Source organism: Podarcis erhardii (assembly GCF_964252035.2).
Source record: "Podarcis erhardii genome assembly, chromosome: 3".
In the NCBI taxonomy this organism is placed as follows: Eukaryota; Metazoa; Chordata; class Lepidosauria; order Squamata; family Lacertidae; genus Podarcis; species Podarcis erhardii.
In genome coordinates this window covers 19,163,486-19,184,729 of record NC_138507.1, presented here as the reverse complement: position 1 = coordinate 19,184,729, position 21,244 = coordinate 19,163,486, and the positions used below count along the sequence as shown (strand labels likewise).

The following is a 21,244-nucleotide window of genomic DNA, read 5'->3' as shown; positions in this document are numbered from 1 at the left end:
AGTGTCTCTTTGCCTAGAAAGCACAGGACTGGGCCATTTTCTGCTCTTTGTGCTTTCTAGACACAGCACTAAACAGTTCTGCCTATGCCCCACTATTCCCCACCTCGAAACCCCACTCTTTAGCGCTAAATTGGAACCAACGGCAATCCGGGGCAAACCCCATTGCTATCTGTTCCGATTCAGCACCAAACGGCGGGTTATCTCAGGGGAAAGCAGTGGAGCAAGTGGAAATGTGGATGAGCCTATGGAGATGTCACCAGTGACTCACAATTTAATTTCAGATTATAATACCTACCCAATGAAGTGGTTATACACATTCAAGGAGAGAGAGGACAGACTTGGCACTTGAAGGCTATCTTCCAGCAGCAGACCCACCTCCAGCAGAATGTGGTGTTTGTCTCTTAATGTCACACATCTTCTGCTGTGAGGGTTCTGCCTGGATGGCCGGTGACCCAACCATAGCACCAAACAGGAAGTGGGGGAAAGGGTGGTAGAAGAAATAAAGATAAGGAAACAAGAGATCTAAGGTGTCAACCATCACAACAACAAATAGGGCCTTAGGGTAAGCTGGGAGAATTCTGTTTTTCTTGTCAAACTTTTCCCCTGCCTGCTCCCTGCCCCCCAATGCTACTTCTTTGGGTCAGAAAAGGAATGACTCTAAGCCCTCTCGCTTAAAGTTGCTGCTCATATTCGAAAGCTGATCTGAGAGTTTGAAAAACAAACAAGTCTGATGGGAAACCATGTTTTGGTTGGTTTCCAAAGGGAAATAGTGTGGGTTAAACCAGATTTGCAAGAAAAACCTGGCTAGGCCTCAGTAACAAACAAATGCTTTGGAGAGCATCCTAACTAAAACTAGCTTAGGGCAAGGACTGTTTTTCACTGTCTACAAGACGAAAAACTAAGGAAAAAAGAACAGCACCAGGTAAAGGTCTTCCAGAAGGGTTGCAGCTGGTGGGTTGACTTCTCAATCTAAGTCAAAAAAGATGGTTCTAACCAGGCCTGAAGGAAGATGTGTATATCATATTCCGTGTCTATATAGGTTATTGCGTTTCTTCCCTGTGCGGTATCCTCCTTTGAAGAGATGATGGGGCTATTAGGGAGTGTTCAGAACATGTTAGGACTTTGTGCTCTGCAATGAAAGTGCCTAAGGAAGGACAAGTACATTTTGAATAATATACATCATTAAGATCTGTATCTTTCTAAGATCCCTTGTAAGGTCCTCATTGCTGCAGTATCTGAGCACCATGAAAATTATTTCTCTGCTCATTCTCACAACGCCCCTTTGTAGGGTAAGGGAATTATGTCAGATCCCCCCCACCAGCACCTCTGTAGGTGAGATGATAGGCATACCCCACCACCACACAATTAAGGACCACACCCAAAGCCACAGAAAGAGAGTGGAACGGAAGGAAGCTTGAATTGGGTCCCTGCCCTACATTGTTTGCAGTCTTACCCCAACTGAACTTTTGCAGCCTAATTCAGCGTTGCATCTTCTGCTGACTCCCCACCACCACCTTCACCCAAAGAGGTAGATCATATCTTCAATTGGAGGAGGGAAATGAGGGGTCAGAAAGCAGAGAGTCTTCTATCTACATCATCTGGAGGTATCAGGGATTGGGCCTGGGATTTTCTGCATGCAAAACAGATGCTATAGCTCTTCTCTTGGGTCTAGATCTGGGTCTTAGTTTTCTCAATGAGAACCTAAACCCATGTGGACCACCTAGTTTCATATCAGCTACAGAGGGCCCTCCTTTAGAAACCAGGTTGGTCTCCACATGAAGCTGGGCCTTTTCAGTTGTTCTGGACTTGTGAAGCACACTTCCACAGGCTAGGTGTTTGGCAGCATCCCTTCTGTCATTTCCCAAGCAGATTAAGATGGTGTACTTTTGGATTCTAATTCTTACATTTGGGCTTTTCTGCTGCTGCGCTTTCTCCTCTTTTATGTGATGTTCAGTTGACCTTTTTAAATCCTTGCTTTATGCAGTGGCATAACATGGATTGCCAGCACCCAGGGCCACGCAGAGGAGGGAAACGGACAGGGTACGCATGCACATTCAACTGCCTAGCAGTGTCTGTGTCACCCAGGAGATCACAGCCACAGAGCTAAGAAGAGAAGAGTCATTCCGTTGTCTGGAGAGCTCACTTCCTGGTTCTCAAGGAGAAACCATTTTTGATGGAACACAGAAACGGAAGCATGCAGCTGTATTAAGGCAGCAGCAGGTGTTAAAATTCTGCCCCCTTACAATTTTGTGCCCAGGGCAACTGCCCCTGTGCCATCAACACTTACTCCCCCCCCCCATTATGCCATTGGCTTTATGCTCATTTTATTGTAAATCACTTTAAATTCATTGGTGAAAAGCAGTATATACATTTGGAAATTAAATTCGTTAATTGTCCGAGGCACCACTTCTCCACTTAGGTGCTTACATGATATCCTTTGTGATGTGTGCGTCCCCAAGATTGGTTTAGGTGCCACCACTGGCTAATCCCTATCAATGTCGGCCAATGTCCCCACTGTGGTACGACATGTGGATCCAGAATTGACCTCCACAGTTACTTACGGACTCATTGATAAAACTGTGTTTATGGAAGACAATTTTACTCCACTACGAGTGATCGAAGAAGAAGAAGAAGAAGAAGAAGAAGAAGAAGAATCCCTATTTTAAAATCCAAAGCTGTGAAGAGGCTGCTGAGGACAGATAGTTTGCCGTTCTCAAGTAATATATACACTATATATACAATATATACACACAAATTATACAAATTGACTCAAGTCTGGGACAATAACTGTCGTTTTCCAAGCGAAGGGATGTGGGATGGTATTGCTTACTCAATAATTGTACCAGAGTTGGGAGGAAAAAAACAGACAGTGATTAAGAACTTCCTGGCTGAATGGGAGATGCAGGTCGCATACATGACACATCTGAAGACTTTGTGGCCACATGGCTGTGGTAGAAAAGACCGCTCCGAGTTCAAGCAGATGGAGACGTGGATGGATGCCATCAAATCCAATGACCCCACAAACACAAAGGTTTGTTTTTCAGTGACTGATCTTTCTAGACCACGTCTGCTCTTAATCATCTCTTGGTATGCCCAAAGGACTGTTTCAGTATCTTCAGTCAAATGGCCTGAGTGATTACTCTCAGGAATTTCCTGCTTCCCATTAAGGAATATCCTGGTTGATCATTTCCAAGTAATAGCTCAGTCCTCTTAGCTAAAGACAAGCAGGCTTCTTTATAAGACTGCATGATAGGACATAAGCTGGCTTATAGTCATACGTTGAAATTGTTTGGACTTAGCTAAAATAATAATAATAATAATAATAACTGCTGTCACATGGAAGATGGAGCAAGCTTGTTTTCCCCTGCCATGGAGGACATTATTATTAACAACAACAACAATTTATTTATACCCTTCCCATCTGGCTGGGTTTACCCAGCCACTCTGGGTGGCTCCCAACAGAATATTAAAAACATGATAAAACATCAAACATTAAAAACTTCCCTAAACAGGGCTGCCTTCAAATATCTTCTAAAAGTCAGATCTTGACATCTGATGGGAAGGCGTTCCACAGGGCGGGCGCCCCTACTGAGAAGGCCCTCTGCCTGGTTCCCTGTAACCTAACTTCTCACAGTGAGGGAACCACCCGAAGGCTCTCGGAACTGGACCTCAGTGTCTGGGCTGAATGATGGGGGTGGAGATGCTTCTTCAGGTACAGTGGTGCCTCGCAAGACGAAATTAATCCGTTCCGTGAGGCTCTTCGTATAGCGGTTTTTTTCGTCTTGCGAAGCAAGCCCATTGACAGCTTAGCGGATTAGCGCTATTAGCGGTTTAGCGGCTTTTAGCAGATCAGCTGATAAGCGGCTTATCAGCGGATCAGCTGATAAGCGGCTTATCAGCGGATCAGCTGATAAGCGGCTTAGCGGCTTAGGAAAAGGGGGGGAGGGGAAAAAACTGCAGGAACTCGCAAGACATTTCGTCTTGCGAAGCAAGCCCATAGGGAAATTCATTTTGCGAAGTGCCTCCAAAACGGAAAACCCTTTCGTCTAGCGGGTTTTCCGTGTTGGGAGGCGTTCGTCTTGCGGGGCACCACTGTACACTGGGCTGAGGCCATTTAGGGTTTTAAAGGTCAGCACCAACACTTTGAATTGTGCTCGGAAGCATACTGGGAGCCAATGAATATCTTTCAGAACTGGTGTTATATGGTCTCGGTGGCCACTCCAAGTCAGCAGTCTAGCTGCCGCATTCTGGATTAGTTTTAGTTTCCGGGTCACCTTCAAAGGTAGCTCCATGTAGAGTGCATTGCAGTAGTCCAAGTGGGAGATAACTAGAGCATGCACCACTCTGGCGAGACAGTCCGCGGGCAGGTAGGGTCTCAGCAGGCATACCAGATGGAGTTGGTAGACAGCTGCCCTGGACACAGAATTGACCTACACCTCCATGGACAGCTGTGAGTCCAAAATGACTCCCAGGTTGTGCACCTGGTCCTTCAGGGGCACAGCTGCTTTCATTGATGTGCTACCTGCCTTGCTTTTCTGTGTTTTTAATTTTTATTGTAGTTGTATTGCTGAGCACAATTTGGTGGAAAGGCAGAATACAAATTTATCAAACACACAAATAAAAAGAGGCCTATATGAAATCTAGTATAGATTCAGAATTAGTGGATTGCAAAGGCTCATATAATCATGATGGCTGTGATGAGTTTAAATTAAAATATGCTTAGCAAGATCAAGATGAGAGTAAGTCTTTTCCTAGGGGCTAAGAAGGCAGCAAAATACTGAATTCTGGAACAAACTTTGGACCTGTGGATTGAGTGTAAAAAGCACTTGGGTTCGTTGATCCATTGGATTTCCTTAAACTTCAGTTTGCAGTTTTCAAAGTGTTTGTTTTGCGAGAGCAGTAAAGTTTCCCCCCGCCCCAGGGTGAACAACTACAATCACTGCCTTTGTGTGCCCCCCCAATGAAAATGAAAATTGTGCATTGCTTGAGGGTTCATCTCTGTCCATTGTGTGCTGTCCATTAATTCACTCTGCAGTAGCCTGATCAGCACTGCTGTGTGAGGGAGGTTGTGTTAATAAACTAACCATATTTGTTTAAATTTTATTCATTTTATTTTATTCATTTTAAAATCTATATCCTGTGTTTTGGCCCCTCTGAAAATGAATGGATCTAAAGGAGACCAGAAACAAATAAAAATAATTTGCAGTCAGTCAAGAAAGCTATTCTCTTGGGACATTGTAAACTGGTATAACTACTACTTCTTCTTCTTTGGCCAAGTAAGATTGTCTTCCATAAACACGGAGCTAGGTTGGCAGGAGCAGGGACCGAGCAATGGGAGCTCAGCCCGTCGTGGGGATTCGAACTACTGATCTTCTGATCGGCAAGTCCTAGGCTCTGTGGTTTAACCCACAACGTCACCCGCTTCCCCTATAAACAGGCTAGTCAGCATCTAATCAGTCCAATACTATCAGAACAACCTGCAATTGCAGACTCATTTCATGTCGAGGTTCTCCTTGAGGAGAAGTTTGATACTATTACACTGGCTGTAGCAAAATTCCTCTCAGAGGCAGTAAAAATCAGAAATCAGTATACAGTGGTACCTCGGGTTAAGTACTTAATTCGTTCCAGAGGTCCGTTCTTAACCTGAAACTGTTCTTAACCTGAAGCACCACTTTAGCTAATGGGGCCGCCTGCTACTGTTGCGCCGCCGGAGCACAATTTCTGTTCTTATCCTGAAGCAAAGTTCTTAACCTGAGGTAATATTTCTGAGATAGCGGAGTCTGCAATCTGAAGTGTATGTAACCTGAAGAGTATGTAACCCGAGGTACCCCTGTATACAGGTTAAAGCTCCTCTGTTGGCTAGCAAGGCTGATTTTATACTGTTGATATATACAGGATGAGTCTTTTAAAAGAGGCCCTGTGGAACATGTGTACTCTGTATCCACGGGGCCTCTTTTAAGGACTCGCCCTGTACTATTGTTGTACTGTGTATTTTGGGACTATGGACCACAAGAAAGCTGTATGTGTGTATAAGGCAACTGATGCTAATGCTGCTCTATGGTCATACTTGGCCACGAATTTGAGCCAAATAACAAGAGCTAAGTTCCTGCGCACCATAATACAGCAAGGCGATGTCTGTAAGAAATGTATCAGAGCAGCATCTATATCAAGGGTTCCAAAACCGTTGTCTGCAGGCCACCTAAGGTCCACAAACTTCATTCAGGTGGTCCATGGCATGTTTGTGGATTTGGGGATCCTTCATATTAAATGTTCATATGGATTTTAAAATGTTTTTTATTGGTTACATTGTGCTGCAGTTTCAATTCTATAGAATTACAAGAAAATGCAATATACAAGAAAGAAAAGAAGCAATTTAAAGACAATTAAAAAATCATACGTTTTCCAGCACAGTACATTGCAATTGCTGCAACAGGCAGGAAAAACCCATCGAGGCCCTTGGCAATTTTCAAGTGTTCTGTGGAGAATAAAGTTTGGAGCCACTGACCTCTACGGAAGTGACTTGGGTGAATTCACAATTATTATTATTTGTAAAATGTGCCAATCGGACTCCTCCTTTGGATGCCAGATGGGGCATCAACTAGCCACTAAAAAGAGCAACATGATGGAAAGGCAGGGAAATGCAGGACATGGGAAGAAAGTCCATGTTGAAAAAAGCCACAGAAAATTATCCTCAAAGAAAAAGGACCCCTGGGCAGATAAGTCCAGTCAAAGGTGACTATGGGGTGTGGTGCCGATCTCAATTTTCAGGCCAAGGGAGCTGGCATTTGTCCACAGACAGCTTTCCGGGTCATGTGGCTGGCATGACTAAACCACTACTGGCACACAAAGGACCATGACGAGTGCCAGAGTGCACGGAAATGCCTTTTACCTTCCTGCCACAACGGAACCTATTTATCTACTTGCACTGGCATGCTTTCAAACTGCTAGGTTGGCAGAAGCTGGGACAGAGCAATGGAAGCTCACGGAAGCTCACCACTGACCTTCTGATTGGCAAGCCCAAGAGGCTCAGTGGTTTAGACCACAGTGCCACCCGTGTCCCTCCTCAAAGAAAATGGTAAACAGGGCAACAGGAGTGAGGTGGCGGTGTGATTAGGAGTGATGGGGTTGCGGCACACTGCTCTGCATCTGACCGTATGCTGTCAAATTTAGAGAACGCTAAGATATTTTGCTACCATAAATGGGATGGACAAGAACTAAGTTGACTGCATTTTTCTAACCAAATGAATGAATCATCTTCCTGCATGTAGTCCATAGAACATTCCATTATCATTGCCTTTTTCTATTGCAGGGATACCCTTGAAAAGCTATAATTAGCACCAGGAAATTTGCAGCACATTCTCCCCAACTATTTGAATGACCCACAAGAGCAGCATGTTGTCATTTTCTAATATATAGGTGCATATATGTCATTTTGATGCAATCTTGGTGCTGAATTTCCTGGAATCTATGAAATTGGGATTCATCTCTGGTTGCGTCCAAACTCAAAAACAGTTAAGGGTTCTTTTCTGTAACTGAAATAACAAGTTTGTTTTTCTGAAAGATATCTTTTTTTTTTTTTTATAAATATTTATTAAAGTTTTTAAATATAAATGCACAAATAATAAACAATCTTACTTCTATCACAAACATAATTTCATGACTTCTTTGGACTCCCTCACGTCTCCCGCTCCCATTTACATCGTTAAAAGTTTTTTCCAAACAAATTATCAACTTGTTTACAATCTCATGTCCACACATTCAAATATAATCTAGCACTTCTTCCAAAAAGTTTTATATTTTCTTTAGTCTCACTTATCATCAAATTTCAAATCTAATTTAGTGGTGGCCAATTTTTTATAATCTAGCATCCTTCTTAACATTCAACCAAATTACAATGTTTTTGTAGATACTTCTTGAATTTCTCCCAGTCTTCCTCCATCTTCTCTTCTCCCAGGTCGCGGATTCTGCCAGTCATCTCGGCCAGTTGCATATAGTCCATCAGTTGCATCTGCCACTCTTCCAGTGTGGGTAGATCTTGAGTTTTCCATTTTTTTGCGATGAGTATCCTTGCTGCCGTTGTTGCATACATAAAGAATGTTCGGTCCTTCTTTAACACCTTCTGGCCGACAATACCCAGAAGGAAGGCCTCTGGTTTCTTAGTGAAGGTATACTTAAATACCTTTTTCAGCTCATTATATATCATTTCCCAGAATACCTTCACCTTAGGGCATGTCCACCAGAGGTGAAAGAATGTTCCTTCGTTTTCTTTACATTTCCAACATTTATTATCAGACGAATGGTATATTTTGGCAAGTTTAACTGGGGTCATGTACCATCTATATCATCTTTCTGTTTTTCTGAAAGATATCACCTTCTGCCGGATCCTATGAGTGAACCAACTACAGTGGTACCTTAGTTTTAGAACAGCTTAGTTTATGAACAACTTGGAAATAGAATGCTGCAAACCAAGAAGTAGGTATTTTGGTTTGTGAACTTTGCATTGGAAGCAGAACATGTTCCACTTCCTGTTGAGTGTGTTCCATTTGTAAATTGAGTTCCCCGCTGCTAACCAGAGGCTTCCAGTTGAGTCTGTCAGCTGTTGAATCCTGAGCACCCATGCAACACAGAAGGTATATTTGGAGCTTTTGTTTTTGCTAATTTTTGTGTTTTTATTTGTGTGGCTTTTCTGTTGTTTTCTTTTACTGAGACTTGTTCCTTATTTTATGGGACTGACTTGTGACTGTGGCTTGTGACTTAATTTTTGTGACTGTGTAGAACCCAGTTCAGTTGCTGATAGATTGATTGATTGATTGATTGTGTGACTGCAGAAATGGATAAAAGTCCCCCATCCAAACAATGACTATAATCAGTGCACGTAAGAAATTTGTATTTTTAAAAATCTTTATCATCTACAATACAGTGGTGCCCCGCAAGACGAATGCCTCGCAAGACGAAAAACTCGCTAGATGAAAGGGTTTTCTGTTTTTCGAGGTGCTTCGCAAAATGAATTTCCCTATGGGCTTGCTTCGCAAGACGAAAACGTCTTGCGAGTTCTTGCAAGCTTTTTCCCTTTCCCCCTTTTTCCAAGCCGCTAAGCCGCTAAGCCGCTAATAGCCGTGCTTCGCAAGACGAAAAAACCGCAAGACAAAGAGACTTGCGGAACGGATTAATTTCATCTTGCGAGGCACCACTGTGCTGTCTTGTTTATTTTATAGTACAGTACATTGATTATTGCTTTCATTTTATGGATCAATGTTCTCATTAGATAGTAAAATTCATGTTAAATTGCTGTTTTAGTGGTTCTTTTTAAAAGTCTGGAATGGATTAATCAATTTTGCATTACTTTCTATGGGAAAGCATGCCTTGGTTTTAGAACACTTTGGTTTTGGTACAGACTTCTGGAATGGATTACATTTGGGAGCCAAGGTACCACTGTACATCATTTGAAGGACGACCAGAAATATCAGCTAGAAGAAATGATTGAAAATGAAAACACTATATCTGAGAAAGAAACACATTTGGACAACAACAAGAGGACCAAAAAGAAGCGTGGCATCAATGTAGCAAATCTGGATTGAAGCTTAAGTTGCATTTAATAACATGGTTGTGCTTGTGAAACTCCTGACCCCACTTTAACCCATGGCATACCCTCCAAGATTTATCCAATGAAAATAGAGACATCCTATTCCATAATAATAATATTAATTTGTTATTTTTACCCCACCCATCTGATTGGGTTGCCCCAGCCTCTCTGGGCAGCTTCCAACACATAATAAAACATTTTTAAAAAACCTTCCCTATACAGAGCTTCAGATGTTGTATAGTTACTTATCTCCTTGGCTCGAGGGTCGCATAACTTCATAACCAACATTTCTCTGATGAAAATAGGGACATCCTAAGGAAAAGATGGACATTCTAGGATCAAATCAGAAATTGGGACAGCTTCTGTAAATCCAGGACTGTCCCTGGAAAACAGGGACACTCAGAGGGTCTGGCATGGTGTTACACAACCTGAAAATTAGCACATGCATGCATAACTCTGATTTCAATTTTGGGTGTGGGGAGAATGACCAGCATAGAATTCTACAGCTAGCCTCCTGATGAATACATTCAGCCATTACTATGAGAACAGCACGGCCTGTTTAGGCCCAGTTTAGGATGTTGTTGTTTGCTAGCCTTTGCTAGCCTTTCACTATCTGTGACTGACATACCTTGAGAGATCACCTCACCTAGTATGCTGTTCGTGGCTGGGCAGTCCATGCTCTGCACACCCTCATCAGGTGAGGTATGCAACATCAACTACAGATTGGGCGTGTGTGTGTATGTGTGTGTGTGTGTGTGTGTGTGTTTTACCACAGTTGCCCCGAGGGTTGGAATGACCTCAGCAAGGTCAGAAACTGCTCTTCACTTCTGGCATTTCAGAGAAGCTGTAAAAGCTATTTATTCCAGACAGCTTTGGGCTGCTGAAGCAATTTGTAAGCTGTCCAGAGTAGATTTTGACGGCTGCTGAGTTCTGATGAGCTTCCCCACCCCCCACAAGCCCCTGGTGTTTTATCACTGTGGTTTTTTTTAAAGTGACAAAAAGTCTTGTGGCACCTCAAAGTCTAACAAATGCATAAGCTTTTGTGGACTGCAGTCCACTTCATCAGATGTGGATTGTAGTTCACGAAAGCTTATGCCCAGTGCTATTTTTCTAGAAAAAGAGGTGCCAGAACTTACCATGAACACCTCCCTTGTTCTCTTAGAATGATGATGGCTGGGGGCAAAACCTGCCTATGCCACAATAAATGTGTTGGCCCCACATTGTTTCTTAATGACCCTAGCTAGCCCAGGTCGTTTTGCATAGGCTAGCTCAGGAATTCCTCTGCAACTTATATTTCTTCCTTCACATCCCCCCAAACCAAAATCCTACCATTTATTAATTTATAGTGTTTAGGAGCCCCCCCCAAAAAAACCCCTATAACACTTCTGTCATGTCCTTGAGAAGATAATTGAAGCAGATAATTCCTAGAGGGAAAATCCAAGCCTCACTTGGGAAGCAGGAAGTATTCCTGTGAACTGGTGGCACTGTAAAAAAATGGCTGTGGCTAATTTGCCTTCAATAAGCATCTTTCAATTCAGAGTAGAACTGGACAATTTTTTTCAGCCTGAGGGGTTACATGCCAGTGGTGGGCAGGGCCAGAGACAAAAGTGAGTGAAGCAATGAATGCAATTTTTACCTTTGTGTAGTTTCTAAACACACTCAACCACCCTCCCCCATCCTTTGCTCTCTACCCAGGCAAGTAAGTTGCAATATCAAAGTGCAAGGAGATATTCCAGACAGGCAAAATCACTCAAGGCTGGTGCGAAGCAAGACAGTAGTGGCTGGAGAGAGTCCTTGTTGTTGTTGTTGTTTAGTCGTTTAGTCATGTCTGACTCTTCATGACCCCATGGACCAGTGCACGCCAGGCACTCCTGTCTTCCACTGCCTCCCGCAGTTGGGTCAAACTCATGCTGGTAGCTTCAAGAACACTGTCCAACCATCTTGTTCTCTGTCGTCCTCTTCTCCTTGTGCCCTCCATCTTTCCCAACATCAGGGTCTTTTCCAGCGAGTCTTCTCTTCTCATGAGGTGGCCAAAGTATTGGAGCCTTAGCTTCACGATCTGTCCTTCCAGTGAGCACTCAGAGCTGATTTCCTTAAGAGTCCTAAGAGAGAGTCCTAAGAACCAACTAAAGAGGCTTGATGGGCACCATTTGGCCCAAAGACCTGAGCTTCTCCACCCCTGATTTAGAAGTTGTGCGAAAAGACAATGTTAAAGCTTTCAGGGTAGGTTATAAAGGCCAGGAGAGACAAGGTTGTTTTCTTAGGTTGTCATCCGAAGCTTGAAAAATAAACAGTGAAGACATGTGCTAAGCTGCTTTTTTGGCAATATATTTCGGAGGATATAAGCCTCAGGGTGAAGCAGGGGCTTAGCAGTGAAAGGATCTATAAACATGGGAGTGCACACACAGGAGTCGAGGGAAGACAATGGTGTGTAAACAGAGAAGTGTGGTGGGACTGACTGGTGTAAACAGGGGAGCTCAGCTTTCAGGAAAAGGAGGGGTTCTGAACAGGCTGTTCAGCACACAACCGAATGAGAAAGTGAGTACAGAGTTTCCATCAGGCTTCCAGTCTTGAAATTAAGGCAGGAGTTTTGGGTGGCTGGCATAGTCTAGCCACCAAAACCAGCCGCCTGTCCCATTCTGGTTCCAATGTCTTAAAGCAATGGATTCTGGGTGGGATTCAGTCATGTTACGGCAAAGTCAGGTTGTGCAGTGATGGCTGATTGGGAAGCCTCGTGCAACGAATCCACTTCCTCTGAAGATCAGACTTTTTGCAAGGAAAGTGAGGGGGAAATGCTCTGGAAAACATAGAATAATGGCTGATGCAACATGGTCTCATCTCCCTACAAACAAATCGGAATGAATGTTCAATAGACAGTTGATCTGGATGCAGCCTCTCAGAAGTGCCCCTATTTTCCAGGGACAGGCCTAGATTTACAGTTTCTGATTTGATCCCAGACTGTCCCATTTTTCCTTGGGACATTTTCATCAGAAAGGATTTGGATTTATGCCACCTCCCAAGCCAAGGAGATAAATAACTGTACAACTTCTAGAAGACATCTGAAGGCAGCTCTGCATAGGGAAGTTTTTTTAAAAAAATGTTTAATGTTTTATTATGTCTTTATATATGTTGGAAACTGCCCAGAGTGGCTGGGGCAACCCAGTGAAATGGGTAGGGTTAATAATAATAATAATAATAATAATAATAATAATGGAATAGGACGTTCCAATTTTCATTGGAGAAATGTTGGAGGGTATCCCCTCTGATGCCACCACTCTAATTTCGTTTACTTATTTGATTTATATACCACTCTTCTTCATAAGATCTCTTTTTTAAAAAATAATATTTATTGAAGTTTCAAAAATTACAGAAAGAAAAAGTAAAAATGCCACATTAAACAAAAGCAAAGCAACACATCACAATATAAAAAAACGACAACAAACAAACAGAGAAATAGAACCCGTTAAACAAAAACAAAAACACAAAGAAAAATGCATCAAATCTCAAGGCAGTTTACTTCTCCATTGACACTGCATTGTATCCCTCGACTCCTGTGTGTGCACGCCCATGTTTACTTATCCTTTCCCTCCTAAACCCCTGTTTCACCTTGAGGCTAGCCTGGCTACCGAAAAGAGCTACCACTTGGTTGGAAGTTTAGGAGGTTAGCATTTTGATAGCCCGTCAAGTAGATTTTTGGTGAATTTACATTCCCTTATTTTTTCCTCTGCACTTTTCCACATCTTTCCCTGTGAAAACCCACTCTTAACTGCTGAATCAGAGCAAATAAGTATTCTGCAGAAACTCAAATTGCATTTGCTCCTTTAAAGAAGGTAAGTGTGGGTCAGTTTGACTAAGCCCTTGGTGTATTTCTTCTTCTTTGCACAGGTCATTGGTATGTTGTCATATATATAAATAAGCCTTGATGTTTTGTTCTTAATTGCTCTTGGTAAAGGTAAAGGTAAAGGTAAAGGGACCCCTGACCATTAGGTCCAGTTGCGGACAACTCTGGGGTTTTGGCTCCCATCTCGCTTTATTGGCCGAGGGAGCCGGTGTACAGCTTCCGGGTCATGTGGCCAGCATGACTAAGCTGCTTCTGGCAAACCAGAGCAGTGCACGGAAACGCCGTTTACCTTCCCGCCGGAGTGGTACCTATTTATCTACTTGCACTTTGACATGCTTTTGAACTGCTATGTTGGCAGGAGCTGGGACCGAGCAATGGGAGCTCACCCCGTCACGGGGATTCAAACCGCCGACCTTCTGATCAGCAAGCCCTAGGCTCTGTGGTTTAGACCACAGTGCCACCTTGCTCTTGGTAAAGGTAGTCTACTGAACATTCAATGGAGACAGCACTGATTTCTTAGTGATACTATATATTGAAAAGTATAGTAACATTCACCTCCCACCCCTAGGTAAATTGGTTCTACTAAAGTTACAACAGAGGAACACCAGAATGTTTGAAATGTGTGTGGTCATCGGTTCTATAGGAATATTAGTTGTATTCAGCATATTATCAAACAGATTGTTTTGTCAGTGCAAGGATTTTTCTTGGCACAATGGGATGATTTCTCCCACTCCTCCTTTGCACATTCCCTAAATCTGAACTATCTCCTTTTAAAAAAATGAACTTTCCGAACTCTGGGTGCCTTCAGTGGTAAGAGAAAAATACATTTTGCATGATCTGCAGCACTGTTGTAATTGTTTGTTTATTTTTTACTTTATATATTCCTGGCAATGAAACCCTATTTGGGAGCTGAGCTCCCCACCCTCTCTCTCTCACACACAGACACCTGGAACACTTTATGAGTGACATAAAACCGTAGCAGTAGGACCGGCACTTGTAAACAAACCATGAGGTTACAGCAGAGCAAACAATGGCAAGAATGAATTGCTCAGAACTATAAAAAGAAGGTTCAGTAGATTCCCCTGATGCCATGGACTGGTTGGAAGCAGAGGAATGGTGGAAGGAACCAGCTGGGGAACCACCACAGGAAGAAGGCTCAAAGCTTGGAGAGTGGTGATAGGACATTGATGAATGGTCAGAGGAAGAACATGGGGAAGAAAAGTTGTCAGAAGCTGAAGGGGTATGAGGGCTTAGTGAGCTGGGAGTGTCTGTGGAAGAGAGAGAAGTCCAGAAAGACAGGCAGAAGCTGAAGCAGGAGGGTGGGAGAAGGTCAAGAGGTGGAGGATGAGTCAGGCTGGTAAAGAGTCAAGGGAGTCTCCTCCTCCTGCTGTGACAAGCTCCCCTTCACCCTGGCTTCCTGAACCAGAAGAGGCGTGAAAAGAGAGGAGCAAAGATAGGCATGTGGGCACAGTCTCTGATTGCTTTGTGAAAAGCTGGGGTGGGGGGAAGTGAGGACCTTTCGTTTCAGCAACTGATTTCATGGAGTAAAGCCTACGGGGAGTGAGCTGCTGCGCTCATTAGGCCTGACACTCAGCCAAATCTGTGAAGATTGTGTTTTTGCTAAGAAAGAGTCAATGCCAACTCTAAACTGTGTTTTTAGTGACCACCTTGCTAGGTGACACCTTAATTCCATGACGTACAGCTGCTATCTAAGTGCCCACTTTAAAATTTGATATCAAAGCAATTAAAACATGTTTTGGCAAAATGAAGCTGAGTGAGTTAGAGATAAATCAGGGCGCTTCTTTTGATGTTGTGTTAAACATCTCAGAAGACCATGATGCTACTGAGAAATGTTGTGGTGCATTAGGGAGTCAACATAGCTTGCATGTATAATAGAGTTGCAATATCCCCCAAAGTGAAAATCCATTTTGGGCTTCTTTTCAATCACTTTTTATGTACTTGCCATACGTCCGGGTTTCCCTAGATATTTTGCCAATTCAGCAAAAATCCACCCAGAAGCCATATTGAAGCCTGAATCCCGAACATGTCCCGGAATGACCAGACGTATGGCAACCCTATAATACACTGTAAGGCAGCCATCACTCCACAACTTCAGCAAAGTTGGCAAAAGCACTTAACCTGATGGGTGTGTGTGTGTGTGTGTGTTTGTGTGTTTGTTTGTTTGTTTGTGTGTGTGTTGGAATAGAAACTCACAATGAATACACAAAAGTCAGTTTCCCAACACCAAAAAGTCGATCTTCTTTTCCTGTTGTTATTATTATCAATATTAAAGCACAGTTACTGCTTACACCAGGGGTAGCCAACAAAATGTGTTCCAGATGTTGTTGGACCAGCTCCATCATCCCTTACCACTGATCCTGTCAGCTGTGGCTGAAGGGAGTTGGGAATCCAACACCATCTGGCAGGCTCACCATTGGCTACTGGTATGCTAACTTTCACTTGACTTGTGGTTTGTTTGAATTAAGCAGTATTGTATATGGTCCCAGAATATGATGTAATGCTTCGCTCATACCCTCCAACATTTCTCCGATGAAAAAACATACTACTACTACTACTACTACTAAGAATACCCCCGCCCATCTGACTGGGTTGCCCCAGCCACTCTGGGTGGCTTCCAACATATATAAAAATATAACAAAACATTAAACATTTTTTAAAAACTTCCCTATCCAGGGCTGCCTTCAGATGTCTTCTAAATGCTGTATAGTTACTTATCTCCTTGGTTTGGGAGTTAGATAATTCCATACACTCCAACGTTTCTCCAATGAAAACAGGGGCATCTTAAGGAAAAGTGGACATTTTGGTATCAAATCAGAAACTGGGATGGCTTCTGTAAATCTGGGATTGTCCCTGAAAAATAAGGACACTCGGAGGTCTGTTCTTTTAGCAACTGTGGCTGTAGCTGGATCAGTGTATTGACCAAGAATGCAAGATACACCAATGTGTATTGTTGGGGGGTGGGGTGGGGTGGGGAGATTCCACAAGGAAGAGATTTGGCAATTTCTGGAGGCAGCAAAAAAAATTCAATATGTCCAAGTGATGAGCTGTTTGTGCAATCAGGAAGGTGAAATGCTATCTGAGATGCAGATAACTAGACCAGTCCAATCATCCGTATGCTAAGAGGCTTCCCAAACAGGGCCCAAAGGAAACATTGCAACATGTTAAATTGGCCGAAGTCTGCAAAAAGCTAAAGGACTGACTGGTCATGGGGATTTTTTTTTGAGCTTGCTTCCTGCAAGGATCAGAAAAAGAAGAAGAGAAATTGAACCATGTGATGTTTTGGCTATCATTTAATGACTCTCTGGGATAGGTTTATTTAGCAATCACATGGGCTTTGCAAACCATTTCCAAAGAGTTTGGCATCAAATATTGGTTTGTTAATAGCACATTGCTCAAAATACAGTGGAGGATTTGGGGAAGTAGGTACTGGCTGGGTTTAGAATAGAATGTTTTATTTATTATATTTCATCATCTTATCATCCATCCATCCATCCATCTGTCTGCTCTTCTATATTAAAACATACATTTGTAACCCATTTTTCAGTCAAAAAAGGCCTTGGAGGTCACTTATAATATAGATAATACTGTATTTTTCGCTCCATAAGACGCACCAGACCACAAGACGCACCTAGTTTTTGGAGGACGAAAACAAGAAAAAAAATATTCTGAATCTCAGAAGCCAGAACAGCAAGAGGAATCGCTGTGCAGTGAAAGCAGCAATCCCTCTTGCTGTTCTGGCTTCTGGGATAGCTGCGCAGCCTGCATTCGCTCCATAAGACGCACACACATTTCCCCTTACTTTTTAGGAGGGAAAAAGGGATTCTTATAGAGCAAAAAATACGGTATATACTACAATATAACCAGGGCTTTTCTTTCAGTGGGAACTCGCTTGAACTCAGTTCTGGCACCTCTCAGGTGGCTGCCATTGCCATTATAAGAGAACAAGCAAGATGTTCGTGGTGAGTTGCAACACCTCTTTTTCTAGAAAAAAAAAAAAGCACTGAATATAACAGTGAAATGAATGAATCAATAAAAAGCCAAATTCCCAACCAATACAGAGGAGAGAGTTCCAGAAGCAGTTACAAATGGGTGTAACACAGAATGTTCCAGCCTGATCTATCAAAGCAGTTCAGAGATTCTTGCTTGGCTTCACTGCCTTGTTTGGATCCAGTGCAGGCAAAAGGGTGCAGCTCATGTGGTTTACATTACTGAAGCAAAATTGTACGCATGGCACCATCAGCTTGGAGAGCTTTGAGCATTTGGGGCTATGTGGGAACTGAATCTAGGATGCCCTTCAAACATATATTTCATACAATCCTTAAAAATGTTCATACCTACCCACACTCAATCCCACACATACTTCCTTTTCCCACCACCATCCCTCACCCCTCACCCCACCCTTGTGTTAGACTTCCAATCTACTCAATTGCAATTTGTATGTTTGTTTGCATTTTCGTAATATGTATGTATTAATGTTGAATTGTTTTAATAATAATGAAAAAGAATCTAGGATGCCCTTCTGCCCCACTCTCAATGGAATCTGCTCTGTCAGAATTAACAGGAGCAAGCACCAGTTCAAGGAACGAGTGATGCACACAGCCTTCTGCTTCTCCCCCCAAGTCAGTGAACAAGGTCACAGCGAGGTAATAATATTGCCCAGATTGTGTAGGTACAGTTGGGGGAATATGTAGGTTCTGCCCCTTTGCATTTTTTATGGTTGACTTCAAAGAAGGGGAAAGAGAGACAGAACTCACAAATGTAGCTACTCGAATCTTTCACAGGGACGATCATAGCGATCAGGCTTTTGGTGGGTCACTGAGACAGAGCCATTTCGTGTAATCTAATTCACTGTCATCATTGCCCATAAAGCAAGAAACCGAAACTACATCCTCTACTTTGGAGACTGCGATGAGGATGTGTGTGCCAAGTGTGACGTCTCCTTGCTATTCTAGGTTGTTCTGTAGGGCTGGAATGGAGTCAGATTTATTGTACACAAGGACTTAGAATAAAGATCCGCTCTGAGCCCTCCCCTCTTAAAATAAAACAATTCCATGTGACTCTTTTAGAGCCTTTAAGCTCCTTGGAGCTTGTTCTGTTCAAAGTTGCCGTCTTAGAGCTGTTAAAATGATTGTGTAATGGAGTGAGATCACAGAATAGTTTCGCTCATGTGGCCTACACTATCTTCCTTCAGTTGATGGTTAATCACTGGTTTTTATATTGTTATTAAAGGTTAAAGAACCAAATCATGTAGGATTACAGGCTATCTTGACAATGTGGATTGATCCCTTTATGGAAAAGGTTTGGGTAGGTAAATCTTGTGTGTGTGTGAATATAATCTTTCTCTCTACAAAGACAGTCTGTTCGGCTGTTCAAAGAAGAACGTCATCATCATTGTTAATAAAACAATAGATAATTAAACACTAAAAGCTTGTTGAAATAAAAAGGTCCTTAATAGACTCTTAACAACAGGTAGATGGAGCCCAGCAGATCTTCATCTCCATGATTTTGTTCCCACCACTGAAAGGTCCCTGTCTCTTGTATAAACCTGCTGTCCTATCGCAGTAGCCATTGCTGTCGAGTGGCACTAGCTTGACCTTATCGTCAATGCTGTGGCTTCTTAGGAGAGAGAAGGGAAGGGCTGAGGCAGCTGTGAGGTCAGTACCATGTAAGCATACCAGTGAGAGCATTGCTTGAATTCCACAGGTGTGGTTGCGCTGAACTGCCTTGCTGCCTCTCCTCACCTGGTAAACCACATGGGTGAGTGATGGGGGGATAGGTAACCACTGCCACCCCACACCGCCAACTGCTGCTGGTCACGTAACAATGAGCTGGTGAGACAGCTGTGTTACAGACATCCATGGGATGCGGGTGGCGCTGTGGTCTAAATCACTGAGCCTCTTAGGCTTGCCAATCAGAAGATCAACGGTTTGAATCCCTCCGACAGGGTGAGCTCCCGTTGCTCTGTCCCAGCTCCTGCCAACCTAGCAGTTTGAAAGCACACCAGTTCAAGTAGATAAATAGGTACCACTGAAGAGGAAAGGTAAACGGTGTTTCCGTGCGCTCTGGCCTCCATCACGGTGCTTTGTTGTGCCAGAAGCGGTTTAGTCATGCTGGCTACATGACCTGGAAAGCTGTCTGTGGACAAATGCCGGCTCCCTTGGCCTGAAAGCGAGATGAGCACCACAACCCCATAGTTGCCTTTTACTGGACTTAACCGCCCAGGGGTCCTTTACCTTTTACCTTACAGATGTTTTGCTTAAGTCTATTTTACAAGGGTTTTCTGGCACCCAGTGCCAAAGATGCTTTTATTGTCCTGATCTCTTCACAGACATTTTTAAAAATTATTATTATTATTATGACTGTTTCTCTGCTTGTATTACTGCTCTTTTTATTGTTTGCTTTGTGGCTTTAATATTTGATTGTTTAAATTTTATTTTTCTTAAAAAAAGAAGATTGTTACTACCTTGGACACTTTTACTGAATGGCAGCACGGTCCCTGGGGCTGAGCAGGTATATCAGCTGCCTTCTGGAAGATGGAATTCACTTGCTTATTCCTAACCTAATTTCAGTGCATGGGATAAAACATAGATATTCAGCAGCCAGATGATTGATGGGCAGCTGATGGGCAGCCACAAAATATCTGTGCTGTTGGCTGCATGCATGATTCAATCTGCTACCTCCTGTCAGAAGGCCACAGAGATGGTCAACAGCATGCTGTAATAAACTAAGGATGAGACTGTATGCCAAGAACCCCCAAGCTATAATCCATTTTGAAAATAATGACCCTTTCGGTCAGGTATTGATCTCCTGGTCTCCTATATAATGCTGCTAAATCTAACACAAAGTGATGAAATAAACTACTCAGAGCCGCAAGGCTATGCTCACTTAAGGTAAGCCGTATTGAGGAAAGTTGGATTTTCAATAAGCATATATAGGATTGGACAGCAGGGTTTGCAAAATAATTTGGAAGTGAGCAGGGCAAGCCTTAAAGAGGTCAACAGAGAAGTAAATGCTGAATTTGCTCTCAAGTTAAGTGCATAGGATTGTGCATTGAAAGTGCTCATTTATGTTATTTCCTCTTTCAAGGAAATCTGTTCTCCTTCTGCTGGTTCCTGATCATCACCTGTGGAGTCTTGACAACTCGCAACTGAATGGATGAGCTGCCTTCATTGAACAGTGCTGGATTTTGAGTCAGTGTTGGGCTTTACTGAGTTCCTGCCACTTGAATAATCAGAGTTATTCATCCCTCATCCTCACCATGGTAAGAGAGGAGTCGGTCTCTGGTGAGCGATATGAGCCATAGCCACGAGCTACAGGCAGAGGTGAACCTTCCCTCTCCATCCCAGAGCCAGAGACAGGATGTGGGTAGACTTTTGCCCTGCACCTAAAGTTTACTGGGAGCACCCAAGCTGAAGTCAGGAGGCAGATATGTGTTGGCTTGCCTACATGCTTGAGGGTGCCTTGGATGCATAGATAGCAAAATCCACTCTCCTTCCTGCTCTGAGCTATTGGGGTAAGGAGCTTGTTTTCTCCCCTCATTCCCAACTCCAAGCTTGGAGTTAGAAAGAGGACTAGGAGGTTCCCCAACTTTGTGCTGGATTTTAGAGACATGGTATGAGGTCAGGAGCAACACGGTAGCTGGGGTACTGAGTATGACAAATTCTTGGCTTGCAATAAGGGCAGACAAATTTGGATGACTCTTCTCTGGTGTTTAAGGGGTGCTTCACATAGTCAGAATAAGATATAGGAACCTATATGGGAACAACTTAAATGTTTCTCTCCAAACGTATGTTTGTCAG

The 21,244-nt window shown here is 43.0% G+C and overlaps 1 long non-coding RNA gene across 1 annotated transcript in view; it reads right to left on the bottom strand.

Annotated features, from left to right (window-relative positions):
• The window catches only part of LOC309339339, a 42,378-nt gene that overhangs the window by 4,945 nt on the left and 16,189 nt on the right, over positions 1-21,244 (bottom strand). The gene's annotated exons all lie outside the window — the stretch shown is intronic.